Source organism: Schistocerca piceifrons, chromosome 2 (assembly GCF_021461385.2).
Source record: "Schistocerca piceifrons isolate TAMUIC-IGC-003096 chromosome 2, iqSchPice1.1, whole genome shotgun sequence".
Lineage (NCBI taxonomy): Eukaryota > Metazoa > Arthropoda > Insecta > Orthoptera > Acrididae > Schistocerca > Schistocerca piceifrons.
In genome coordinates, this window is record NC_060139.1 from 220,382,957 (window position 1) to 220,390,526 (window position 7,570).

A 7,570-nucleotide genomic window follows, 5' to 3' on the forward strand; every position below is an offset into this window, starting at 1 on the left:
GTTCTACTTTGGTAACAGCCAGCCTAAGTGCCCTGAAGCAAACTGTACCCAGTCTCTCCCAATTGCAGATCTCTGGCCAACACCCTCTTCCTTGTTGCTGTCCACCATGGCAGCCACAGTGTACAGTTAAATCCAATGTCCCTGGTAGATACTTGCTCGCCATCCAGAACTGGACTCCTTGTACTGCTAGCTGTTCTGTGAAGGTTCGCTCGGTGGCGCCTGTGTTGCGATACAAGTGAGCTGCTCAACCAAGTATGCTGTGCAATAGCATGGGTTTTAACATTTGGTGACTATGTGACATCTTGTGACAGCACAACCTTTTATGGCCGGTGGAACAGTGTAACTGGTTTCTTGGAATATTTGATCATGGTCTCATCATATAAAAGAACCTTATTTCTTGCCCTCAATATTAATTGGTTTTCTGTCTTGTAGTGAGCCTTACTGATTTCCTTTGGCTCCTTTATCCTTTCTTCAGCTACTTGGTGTGCTTCTTTCATTCTAGGTCGCAACTGATACACAGAGTTATCATAATTACATGCAGCTGTTTTTTCTGTAGGATGACTGGTATGTTTACTTTTCTCCTAAACATTAATTCAAATGGTGTGCACCTAGTGCTGCTATGTGGGCTTGTATTAAATATAAAAATACTGTGTGGACCCATAGGTCCCAATTACTATGGTCCTCTTTTATGAAGTGTCATAAATATTTGACCAGTGTCCAATGTGTTTTTCAAGTGCCCTATTTGTCTGTGGTTAAATGCTGTGGTCTGTATCTCTGGATCCTTGATAATTTATATACCCTCTTGAACAATTTTCTCAAAAATTTCAACCACTGGTTGGTCAATAGCACTGATGGATTACCATACCATATCATAATTTCTTGTACAAATTCCTGTGCCACTGTCTCGGCATCTTCTCTATCGATTGGTACTGTTACGGTGAGCTTGCTCAGGTCATCTTGGAATGTCAAGATGTATTGATTGCCAGTTGTTATTGTACCTAATGGTCCTACAAATTAATGTTATATTTTTCAAATACTGTTTTGACCGTCTCTGTAATTACTAGAGGCATCTTTGTCTTGCTCTGCCTAAAAGTATTCGTTTATCATTTTTCACACTTTCTTATGTATTCTTCTAAATCTCTTTTCATGCCTTACCACAGATTATAATTCTTTATTCAGTTCAGGTTCTATGCATCCCTTGATGAGCCACTTAACAGATTATCTTCCATGTCCTTCATGTTTCTGGCCTTTTCCTCTGTGCTAATTTCCCCAGTTTCTTCTTCCTTTTTTTTTGTTTCCATGAGTCACCCTTGTGTGTCCCCTGCTTTCACTTGTATCCTCTACATCATCAGATTGTATGCGACTTAGATGCATCTGCACCTGCATTGAGCTTTCTGGGTTTGTACACAATGACATAAGAATACTCCTAGTTTCAACCTCCATTTCCCTAACCTCAGTGATAGATCTTTCACACTGAAAATCCAAGTCAGTGGCTTCTGATCTGTTATAGTAAAGTCTCCCAATTATATATAGCCTGAACTGCTTTGTGGCCGATACTATTGCTAAGCACTCTTAACAGCATTGACGAAGAGTTTCTTTCAGCTTTATTCAATGACTGAGAAGCATAGACGATTGGCAAATAAGTGCCTGTCTTCCCTTATGGCAGAACTTTTCCCAAAGGTTTTCTGAAGGCATCCATATTATCTGTAAATGGTTTCACAAAATCTGGGTAGCTCGATATGAGAGGATTTCCTAATGTCTCTCTGTTCCTCAAAGGCAGCTTGTTGCTGAGCTCCGCATTTGTATGGCATTTCAATCTTAGCAAATTTATGTAATGGATTCACATTTTGTATGGCATTTCGATCTTCAGCAAATTTATATAATGAATTCACAATCTTAATGAGCTCTGGTATAAACTGACGGTAATGTCCAGCAAGCCCTAAATAACCCTTTAACCCCTTCATGGATTTCAGAATTGAACAGTTCTTCACCTTCTCCACGTTATGCTTATCTGGCTCTACATCTTTAACAATTATTTTGTGTCTTAACATTATTGTCTCCTTTCTCAGGAATTCACACTTACCAGGTAATAATTTTAACCTATGTTCCCATAATCTATACAAGGTTTCCTGCAGCGAGTTATTCCTCCTTTAATGAAGTTTCGTAGGAGATCATGTTATCCAAATACACTAAACATTTTGCCCTTTGCAATCCTGCCAAAGGAACATTCATTAGTGAGAAACGAACTTAGTGCATTCTTAAGCCCCATTGGTATACAGGTAGTTCACTAACGTTGTCTTTTCTGTATCTGCGGGTTCCATTAAAATCTGGTATTGTCCACTGGCCAAATCTAAAATGGAGAAATAGTAAGCTTTCCCTAGTTGGTCCAAAGTCTTACTTGGGGTGGGAAAGGCTTCCCCCTTATAAAATTTCATTCAGCTTCCCATAGTCTGTTGTGAATCTGTATCTCATTATTCCACTGGCATCTTTTTTTTAAAATTTTTTTTTTATTTTTATTTTATTTTTTATTTCCTGTACTAGCAACTCGGTTACATTCTATGGACATTGACTTTCAGCAGTTGTATCCCAAGTAACCATTTTCTCAATTTGCTCGTGTAATACTGCACTTATGGTATTCTATATGGACATTCATTCACGAAATTCTCTTTGCATTCTGGCAATCTTGGTAGTGTATACCTTACTGTTTCTGTGTATGACAAGTTGTCACCTAAGTAAAACACATTGTAATATGCACTACAGAGGTTTTCCAGTTAGTTTTGCTCTTCTTTATTAAAATTGTCAGTTCAAATCACTTACCCAACTTTTGCAGTGCAATTTCTGTACAAATACGTACTGTTTGTGCCTTCCTGCATGGCCTATATTGGTATCACTTTCTCTATCAGTTCACTTAATACTTTTATTGTGCTCAGATCACACTCGGCCTCACTCATATTCAATACACTAAGAATACATTTTTCTTGCTCTATTTGTACCATAGATTCGGATTTATATGCACCTGATATGATTTCTTGTTTGAGAATAATCATCTTTCTTTCGTTACTGGGATTTGGCAGTGTTTCTACAAGTATTCGTAATATCTTTTCTTCCCTAGGACTTATTCTAATGTCCCTTTCTGATGCCATGCTACCTTGCCTTAAAGATAACTCATCACTTTTTGTCTCATGATTTGTCTTTGATTTGCATATCTTACTTTTTCCTTTGCCATCATATGACACAGACTGTTTCATTTTATCTCTATTTAATGTGGAACTTACCCTCCTGTTTGTAGGTCCTTCCTGCCATCTGCTGTTCCCATTCATTTCCAGCTCCTTTGCAGTCTGACTCATGGAATGCCTCAAAATAAGCCTCCTGTCATGTCTATTAATGCATTTTGCCTTAGCTGTGGTGACCTCCTGACCCATGGGCTTCCTACCAACTTGCGACTTTGACCCTGTAATCTAATTGCCTTCTCACCATAGTTAATCACGAACTTTTGCCTCCTCAGAAAGTAGCATTCTACTGGACGATCCTCTTTGTATTATATGGAACTTGTGCTTCACTGGCACTTTCCCTGTTGTTAGTAACTGCAGATTTGCGGTTCCCAATGCATCTACTATACCCTGTGAACCCCTTCAGTCTACATATATCTTCCCTGCTAATTACTATTTCTTTTGTGCTCTCTTCTTTTGTAACACTTATATGTGCCCCAGTATCTTCTGATACTCCTAATTGGTTTTCATCAGTAAAGTGGACACACACACACACACACACACACACACACACACACACACACACACACACAAAAGCAAGCTCGCCTCATGCACACAAAACCACCAGCTCCACTATCTCAGGCCGGAATGCAACATCACGAGAGGGGGGGGGGGGGGTGCAAGCAGTAATCTGGAGGGGGGTGGAGAATGGGAATGGGATGGGGTAGTAGTGTACGGTGGGGAGAGAGAGAGAGAGAGAGAGAGAGAGAGAGAGACAAACAATATCTGGTGGAGTGTGCAGGGACTAGACTGCCGATAGGCGCAGCATCAGGAGAGATTGTGGGGCTGGGGGGGGGGGGCGGAGGGGAGGGGAGTGGGGAAAGAAAAAAAAATAGAAGTGCAGGGAAAGACAGGCAGATGCGTTGGCTGAGGACTGCAAATAAACTGGGTTGGAGACAAGAATAGGGAGAGAGGGGGTGGAAACTATTGGGTCTAGGGCGTGGGGACAATATGTTACTGTAGGTTGAGGCCGGAATAATTATGGGAGTGGAGAATGTGTTGTAAGGATAACTCCCATATGTGCAGTTCAGAAAAGCTGGTGGTGGAGGAAAGGATCCAGATGGCTCAGGTAGTGAAGCAGCCATTGAAATCAAAACTGCTATGTTCATCTGCATGTTGTGCCACAGTTTGGTGATGGCTGTTCATCCTGGTGGACAACTGGCTGGTAGTCATACCAATATAAAAAGCTTTGCAGTGATTGCAGCAGAGCTGGTAAATGACATGGCTGTTTTGACCGGTGGCCCAGTCCTGATGAGGTAGGACAAATGATTGACAGGGCTGGAATAGGAAGGGCTGGGTGGCTGGATTGGGTAGGTTTTGCACCTGGGCCTTCCACAGGAATATGATCCTTCTGGAAAGGGGTTTGGACTGGGAGTGACATAGGGATGGACTAGGATGTTGTGGAGATTGAGTGGGCCACGGAACACCACTTTAGGAGGGCTGGGAAGTACGAGGCATGTTTTTTAAGTAAGTACCGTTTTGAAATTAAAAAAAGACGTGCTAAGATATCTCAATAATTTTATTTTTACGTGAAAGCCTGTACCTTAATCTATTTTTCTGCATAATTTCTGTCAATATTGATGCACGTCACAACATTGTACCAGTTTTTGAATACCCTCCTCACAGAAGTCTGCCGCCTGACTTGTTAACCACTGCATCACCACTGTCTTGACTTCGTCATCGTCTTGAAGACGCTGACCACCCAGTTGTTTCTTCAAGTGCAGGAACATATGGTAGTCACTGGGTGCAAGATCGGGGCTGTACAGAGGATGATCTATAGTTTCCCATTGAAAAGATGTGACGAGATTTTTGGTCTGATTCGCCACATGCAGGCAGGCATTGTCTTGACGCAAAACAGTGCCCTTGCTCAACTTCCATGGACTGTTGCTTTGATTCTGGTGTGACTTAGGCCACCCATGTTTCATCGCCCGTAACAATTTGGCTTAAGAAATCATCACCGTCATTGTGGTACCGCTAAAGGAAAGTCAATGCACTGCCTAAACGTTTGGTTTTGTGCACATCTGTCAACATTTTCAGTACCCAACGTGCGAACAATTTTCGGTAATTCAAGTGCTCAGTCACAATGCCACACAAAACACTATGAGAAACATTACAAAAGTCATCCGGCAAGGAGGAAATCGTAAAGCGTCTGTTTTCTCTCACATTATTGTCCACTTTCTGCACCAAACTTTCATTAATGACCGAAGGACGTCCACTCTGTTGTTCATCATGCACATTTGTGCAGTCATCTTTAAATGCTCTTACCCACTTTCTTATCATTCTATCACTTGTAATGTTTTCTCTGTAAACTCCACCGATCTAACAATGAATATCGATTGCTTTTAGGTCTTTAGTATTAAGAAATCTTATAACAGCCTGTTCTTCGCAGTTGGCGGGACTCACGATTATCGGAGGCATCTTAAACACTCAGTACACAACGTAAACAAGGAAGAATCATACTGTAATGGCCTCAGTGTGTAGATTAAGGTACAGACTTTCATGTAAAAATAAAATTATTGAGCTATCTTAGCACGCCTTTTTTAATTTCAAAACTGTACTTACTTAAAAAACGTGCCTCGTATTTTGGGTTGGATGTCCCTCATTTCAGAGCACAAAGATAGGTTATAAAAGGTCTGACAAAGGATATGCTTCAGTTGTTCCATTCTGGGGTGGTACTGGGTGATGAAGGGAACACTCCTTTGTGGCTGGTTTTTGGAGGTGGTTGGAGGATTGGGATTGTGAGGGGAAATTGCACAGGAGATCTGTTTGCGGACTAGGTCTGGATGAGACCCTCAGCATACTGCACAAGAGAGTTTTGTCACTGCAGATATGCTGTCCCTGAGTGGCCAGGCTATTTGGGAGGTATTTTTTGATGTGAAAGGAATGACAGCTGTCAAAATGAAGGTACTGTTGGTGATTGATGGGTTTAATGTGGACGGGCAGGAGAAGGTTAACATTTAGGAAGATGGCATGGTGAATTGAGGAGGACCACATTAAGTGAATGGGAGAGAAGGTGTCGAGGTTGTGAAGGAACAAAGATAAGATGTCTTGGCCCTGGGTCCAGATTATGAAAATATCATCAGTGAACCTGAACCAGACTAAGGGTTTGGTGTTTTGAGAGGCTAGAAAGTTCCCCTCTAGATGGCTCATAGAAAGGTTAGCATAGGAGGGTGCTATGTGAGTGCCCATGGCTGTGCTGCGAATTTGTTTATATACCTCCCCTTCAAATGAGAAGTAGTTATGAGTCAGGATAAAGTTAGTAAGGTGTATGAGGAATGAGGAGGAATGAGGAAGAAGGTTTGGAGTCTGAAGGACATTGGGAAAGGTAGAGTTCAACAGCAGTAAGACCATGGGGAAAAAATATAAAGAAAATGTAACATATCTACTAAGGAGACTGCCTATACTACGCTTGTCCGTCCTCTTTTAGAGTACTGCTGCACGGTGTGGGATCCTTACCAGGTAGGACTGAAAGAGTACATCGAAAAAGTTCAAAGAAGGGCAGCACGTTTTGTATTATCGCGAAATATGGGAGAGAGTGTTACAGAAATGATACAGCTGGACACCATTAAAAGAAAGGCGTTTTTTGTTGCAACGGAATCTTCTCACAAAATTCCAATCGCCAACTTTCTCCTCCGAGTGCGAAAATATTTTGTTGATGCTGAACTACATAGGGAGAAACGATCACCACGATAAAATAAGGTAACATACGAGATTGGATTAATAGAGAATTGTGACGATGGTTTGATGAACCCTCTGCCAGGCACTTAAATGTGATTTGCAGAGTACCCATGTAGATGTAGATGAGGAATGTTTGTGTATAGGGAGGTGGCATCAACAGTGACAAGTAAGGTTCCAGGAGGTAAAGGGGTGGAGATGGTGGAGAGTCAGTGAAGGAAGTGGTTGGTGTCTTTGATGTGGGAGGCTAGATCACGGGCAATTGGTTGGAGATGTTGGTCATTAAGTGCCAAAATTCTCTCAGTGAGGGCACATTAACTAGCCACAGTGGGGTGTCCAGGACTGTTGGGTTTGTGGACTACAGAAATGTTAAACAAAAAATTAAGTAGTATTGTTATGTTTTTAAAATTCTAAGAAGTTTCTGTAGTATTGATACTTTGCACTCGTACATAGCATGTTAAGATATGGCATCATATTTTACGGAATACCAATCTGGTGAAATACACACTTATGCTGCAAAAGAGAGTAATAAGAACAAGGAAATGGGTGATAAGCAGAGAGTCGTGTAAAATTTTTTTCGAATAACTAAAAATCATGACCCTACCATGTATCTATATTTGTGAAAA